Here is a 7,234-nt window from a genome sequence, read left to right on the forward strand (position 1 = left end):
TATATGACAAACCCACAGCCAACATCGTCCTCAATGGTGAAAAACTGAAAGCATTTCCACTAAGATCAGGAACAAGACAAGGTTGCCCACTCTCACCACTCTTAGTCAACATAGTTTTGGAAGTTTTAGCCACAGCAATCAGAGAAGAAAAGGAAATAAAAGGAATCCAAATCGGAAAAGAAGAAGTAAAGCTGTCACTGTTTGCAGATGACATGATACTATACATACAGAACCCTAAAGATGCCACCAGAAAACTACTAGAGCTAATCAATGAATTTGGTAAAGTAGCAGGATACAAAATTAATGCACAGAAATCTCTGGCATTCCTATACACTAAGGATGAAAAATCTGAAAGTGAAATCAAGAAAACACTCCCATTTACCATTGCAACAAAAAGAATAAAATACCTAGGAATAAACCTACCTAAGGAGACAAAAGACCTGTATGCAGAAAATTATAAGACACTGATGAAAGAAATTAAAAATGATACAAATAGATGGAGAGATATACCATGTTCTTGGATTGGAAGAATCAACATTGTGAAAATGACTCTACTACCCAAAGCAATCTACAGATTCAATGCAATCCCTATGAAACTACCACTGGCATTTTTCACAGAACTAGAACAAAAAATCTCACAATTTGTATGGAAACACAAAAGACCCCGAATAGCCAAAGCAATTTTGAGAACGAAAAATGGAGCTGGAGGAATCAGGCTTCCTGACTTCAGACTATACTACAAAGCTACAGTAATCAAGACAGTATGGTACTGGCACAAAAACAGAAATATAGATCAATGGAACAGGATAGAAAGCCCAGAGATAAACCCACGCACATATGGTCACCTTATCTTTGACAAAGGAGGCAGAAATGTACAGTGGAGAAAGGACAGCCTATTCAATAAGTGGTGCTGGGAAAACTGGACAGCTACATGTAAAAGTATGAGATTAGATCACTCCCTAACACCATACACAAAAATAAGCTCAAAATGGATTAAAGACCTAAATGTAAGGCCAGAAACTATCAAACTCTTAGAGGAAAACATAGGCAGAACACTCTATGACATAAATCACAGCAAGATCCTTTTTGACCCACCTCCTAGAGAAATGGAAATAAAAACAAAAGTAAACAAATGGGACCTAATGAAACTTAAAAGCTTTTGCGCAGCAAAGGAAACCATAAAGAAGACCAAAAGACAACCCTCAGAATGGGAGAAAATATTTGCAAATGAAGCAACTGACAAAGGATTAATCTCCAAAATTTATAAGCAGCTCATGCAGCTTAATAACAAAAGAACAAACAACCCAATCCAAAAATGGGCAGAAGACCTAAATAGACATTTCTCCAAAGAAGATATACAGAGTGCCAACAAACACATGAAAGAATGCTCAACATCACTAATCATTAGAGAAATGCAAATCAAAACTACAATGAGATATCATCTCACACCAGTCAGAATGGCCATCATCAAAAAATCTAGAAACAATAAATGCTGGAGAGGGTGTGGAGAAAAGGGAACCCTCTTACACTGTTGGTGGGAATGTAAATTGATACAGCCACTGTGGAGAACAGTATGGAGGTTCCTTAAAAAGCTACAAATAGAAGTACCATATGACCCAGCAATCCCACTACTGGGCATATACCCTGAGAAAACCATAATTCAAAAAGAGTCATGTACCAAAATGTTCATTGCAGCTCTATTTACAATAGCCCAGAGATGGAAACAACCTAAGTGTCCATCATCGGATGAATGGATAAAGAAGATGTGGCACATATATACAATGGAAAATTACTCAGCCATAAAAAGAGACGAAATTGAGCTATTTGTAATGAGGTGGATAGACCTAGAGTCTGTCATACAGAGTGAAGTAAGTCAGAAAGAGAGAGACAAATACCGTATGCTAACACATATATATGGAATTTAAGAAAAAAAAAAATGTCATGAAAAACCTAGGGGTGAAGCAGGAATAAAGACACAGACTTACTAGAGAATGGACTTGAGGCTATGGGGAGGGGGAAGGGTAAACGGTGACAAAGCAATAAAGAGGCATGGACATGTATACACTACCAAACGTAAGGTAGATAGCTAGTGGGAAGCAGCCGCATAGCACAGGGAGATCAGCTCGGTGCTGTGTGACCGCCTGGAGGGGTGGGATAGGGAGGGTGGGAGGGAGGGTGACGCAAGCGGGAAGAGATATGGGAACGTATGTATATATATAACTGATAAAAAAAAGAAAAAAAAAAAAAAGAAAAGAAAACCCAGATCCCCAAGAATCCATATAGCATGATTGACATAAGAAAATTGAGAATGTACCTTTTTCCTAGATTGCCTCTTATAAGTCATACAGAAGAGGAAATTATTTTAACACAGCTTTTTTTTTTAGCTAAAATTTGTTTTGATAAAGACATTAGTCTTTAATTAGAGTAAATTCAGCCTCTGGTATAAAGAACTAGACTTTGAATTTCAAATGTCTCTATGTGTTATAATTGCTCATGTAAAACTCTTACTACAACTACAGTTCATGTTATTGAGGACTTTAAAGTAAACAACAAGAGTTGAAATACTCTTTTCATACTGTCTACAGATAGAAGAAGATGGCATTCATTTTACATAAATTTATAAACACTATTTTTAAAATTACAATTCCATTGATTTTCCATTTGAGCAATTGTGTAATCACATAACTACAGCAGAAAAACTAAAGAAGAGAACGCTGAGAAATACTTTAAGAGAAAAAATTATTGTGTTTTGCTCGACCAATAGAAGAGACTTGTTAAATAGCAACATCAAAAAATAGTATATGTAGATATTGAATAAAATGGAAGCAATTTACTAATAAAACTCCCATTCATATAATGTATGTGTGTAAAACATCCTGAGAATATTTCTATCATGCTTCCATTTGAGCACTTTTATATCAGTTAACTAATAGCAATGAAACTAAAAGAGAATATAATCAAAATTATTTTAGAAGACAAAATTCTTACTGTGTTTCTGGATTATTTTAGTGGATGTGTCAACAACAAAAATACTGTAATTACTCTACCTACAAATATAATAAAATGGAAGCAATTTACTTTTAAGATTCACATTTAAATAGTCTACAGTTGTAAGACAGTATCTTAAGAATTATAATTCTATCTTCCATTTGAGGCTTGGAATGATCGTTTAATAGGAATGAAGCCAAGAGAGAAAATATCCAAATTACTTTAGGAGAAAGCAAAGATGTATTTTTCCTATGATTCTGATCTTCAGAAATAGGCTCATTAGAAGCTGCATCACTTCTGTTTTCAAGTTGTGTGGACAAAAACCAAAATCCAGCACTTGTCTAGAGATGTTTATTGTTGAAGTGAAGGATGTGCTGGGCCATGCTGTGAATGTAGTAAAAGACATTGAGCTGGGCTTCCCTGGTGGCGCAGTGGTCGGGAGTCCGCCTGCCGATGCAGGGGACGCGGGTTCGTGCCCTGGTCCGGGAGGATCCCACATGGTGCGGAGCGGCTGGGCCCGTGAGCCATGGCCGCTGAGCCTGCGTGTCTGGAGCCTGTGCTCCGCAACGGGAGAGGCCGCAATAGTGAGAGGCCCGCGTACTGCAAAAAAAAAAAAAAAAAAAAAGACATTGAACTGTAAACTTTAAAATGATTAATATGGTGAATTTTATGTTATTTGAATTTCACCTCAATAAAAAATTTTGTTAATATTCTATGAAATCTCCACTGTCTGAAACATTCATTATATCCAATTCCAAGATCCCATCCATGTTCCTTTCTCCAAAGACAGCAGCCCATTCTCCCATCTTCTCCAACCTTTTCTGTTTATTAAGTTCACTCATTCTTTCCTTCTAGGATTCTGTCCTTGGTCCTCTTTCTATCTCATGTTACTGGGTGACTTTAGTGGGTGATTTCATGACTTTCAACTTCCCCTTAAGTAGTGATGATTCACAAATTTGTGTCTTTCCTAAACTCCAGACCAATGCTGGTGTCTTTCCTAAACTCTGAATATAGCTATTCATTAGACCTTTCCACTTGTTGGTTCTGTAATGCCTCAGATTCAGTTTACCTAAAACGTAACTCATCACCAACCAGATTCACTCTCCCAGTATATTTTTCCTGAATTTTACTCAGTTGCTCATAGACAGTATTTAGAAATCACCCAATACATTCCTTTCCTCTGATCTCTTTCCCAATTATAATAAGGCACCCCAAGTCCTGTCAGTGCTACCACATTTACATCTCTCAAAGAGGCACTCTAAAATTTTATTAAACGTATATAAAAAGTATTAAAGATATGATATGAGTTGAATTGTGTCCCCTCAATTTGTACGTGGGAGTCCTCACATCTAGTACCTCGATGTCACCTTCTTTGGAAACAGGGTCATTATAGATGAGGTCATACTGGAGTAGCGTGGCCCCCTAATCCAATATGACTTGTGACCTTATAAAAAGGGGAAATTTGGACCTGAACAGGCACACAGGGAGAGTGCCATGCGGAGAGTAAGGCTGAGATCGGGGTGATGCAGCAGAAGGCAAGGAACGCCAAAGATTGCCAGCAAACCACCAGAAGCTAGGAGAGAGGCATGGAGCAGATTCTCCTTACGGTCCCCAGGAGAAATCAACCCTGCCAACAGGTTCATCTTGGATTTCAGGCCTCCAGAACTATGAGACAATAAATTCCTCTTGTTTAAACCACCCAGGTGTGATACTTTGTTTCATCAGCCCTAGAAAATTAATGTAGTATGTGTGCTCTTTGACCAGAGTATTCACACCTAGTAATTAATCATATGAACATAATTGCACAACTGAATAAAGGACAACAACAGTGTTTATAATTGTATAACAGAGGAAACAACCTAAGTGTCTTACAGTGGAGACAAAGTTCATAAATTATGGCATATTCAAACAATGGAATGTCATGTAGCTCTTAAAATTGATGATGTGCATATAAAGCGTAAGACAGAAAGAAATTCATAATATAGTTAAGTTGCTTGAATGGGGCTACAAAAGTATATATATTACGAAGCTATTTTTTGTCATTTATATTTTGTGTGTTATAAATAGGAAAAAGTCTGAAAGTATATCAATGTGTTTACAGTAGTAGAATTTCAGGTAATTTAGTTTCCTCTTTTGCTTATCCATATTTTCTTAAGAGATGTGGTTAAGAAATTAACCTTTAAGTTTTTCTAGTTTTCTCTTTCCCCACTATCCTCTTATAAAGGTGCTGCTCTCTTTGCCCGAGTAGATTCACAATTCTTCTCTACCTTGGGAGGGAGGAAGGAAGAAAAAGAGAAAGAGGAGGAGGAGGGGAAGAAGGAAAGGGAAGTTAAATCGATCTACTAAAAAACTAAGAAAGAAAGATTAGGGAATTTAGAAAGCAAAATATCAGTGCAAACTGTAGGTATGAGGAGAATGTGGAAGAGAGAAAAGCACAGAGGAAGAATGTTCCTGGAGGGTTAGAAGATTTTTGAGCAGTTCAAGCTAAAGCTCAGAATTTCATTTGCATTGTTCTTAGCTGTTTGGATTGTACTTCTTTGAACACAATGTCATATAGTGAAAAGAGCCAATGAGTCTCAGATTTACAAAGTTTACGCTGTTTTTTTTCTATAATAATAAACATATGGATTCCAGTGCACAAACTTAAATATGTAAGAAATGTGACTTTATTTTTCTATATTTGGACCTTAATTTTATTTTTTGTTATTATTTCACCCAGGGACAAAAACTTATCCTTAGGTAATGTGAGTTTTTCTGAGATAATATTTAAGTGGAGGCAGGGTGGGGGGCACAGGCTGAAGTAATGTTGAGTCACATGTGGGGAACATCTGGGCCCCAGCTCTTAGAAAAATGGCATCTTCTGAGAGTGCCTCATCCCACCTTGCCTTTGGTCATCCGTCCACCTAGGATCCTGACTTTTCTGGTCTGGTGAGTCTCTTTGGTGGGCACACGCTGTTTTTAAGGCAAGGGAGACACTCACCGGGCTCCTGAGCCATACTGGGCCATGTCTACTTTATTCCCTTACACCCTGGCCTGTGGGTAAACTCTGGGATCTTGTCACCTCCTGGGCTCAATATGGGACTTGGGTAGGGAAACCATAGATCCACTTAAGCCATATAATGAGAGTCTGTAATTCTCAAATGCTTCTAGGGTTTTTGCCATTGTATTCCCAACCTTCTAGCCACCTCCCAATACAGATACCGCGAGTTTGACCTCTTTCCTCAAGGACACTTACTGATATTTAACTCTCTGGAATTATCTTAGATTCTCTCTCTCCCCTTGGTCCTGGGAAGTCTTGCCACAGTTTTGTGCTATCCAGATTCTTCTTAGGTCTTTGAGCATCCCTTCACTGTCTCTTTCTTGGACTTTTGTTCCATCTTTTGCCCATGAAATTTTCAGCTTCTCAGTGTTCCTTCTTTGGCCCACTGTCTCTCTCAGTTTTTCCAGGTTACCTCTTCCATTCCCAAAGATTTAACCACCACCTCTAGGTTAATGACTCCTGAATCTACAGTTCCAGTGCAAAATCTATGTCCAGTTGCTATATATCTCCTCTTGATCTCCCACAAGCCAATAACAACTCAACTAATCCCGAACTCTATGTATCTTCTGGAAACCTTTCTCCTGCATTTTCTTTCTCTCTCCTTCATTTGGTAGATACGATTATAAACTGCTAAAGTTACTAAGGAAAAGTGTTTAGTGCTCTGAGGATGTTCACTGGAGGTGCTCTTCATCTGTCTGGGATGGTGAGTAGGGATAAAACAAAAGGTTCTCTCACTGACATGTTACTGCCACCAGGATCTCTGTATCTGCATGGGTCAGGAAGCTGATTATGTCACTTCCTTGCCCCAGATCTTCAGGAAAAACACGCAGTGGTGCATTCAGTGGGGTGGCCACCTTGAAAGAAAGGAGTGTGTTTTATTATTGTTTAGAATTGTTGGCAATTTAATCATTATTGCTTTCAAATACCCCACAGATAGTGCACCCCCTTTTTGCCTGCACCTGGGGCAAACCACTCCAGTTGCCCTCTCCTTGATATACCATTGAAAATTTGAAAGTCTCCAACCTCCTCACTTATTTCATCTGCCTTTCAGGTAAGGATCTAAAGCTGCATCACTCTGTCATTTCTCACTTCTGTGTCTTTTGGCATGCTCTCCTCTCTGCCTGGAATTTCCTCACTCCATACACACACTTCACCTGGTTAAGATGAAGTTTAAGATTCAGATTAACATCATCTCCCCAAGAAGCT

Source organism: Pseudorca crassidens, chromosome 3 (assembly GCF_039906515.1).
Source record: "Pseudorca crassidens isolate mPseCra1 chromosome 3, mPseCra1.hap1, whole genome shotgun sequence".
In the NCBI taxonomy this organism is placed as follows: domain Eukaryota; kingdom Metazoa; phylum Chordata; class Mammalia; order Artiodactyla; family Delphinidae; genus Pseudorca; species Pseudorca crassidens.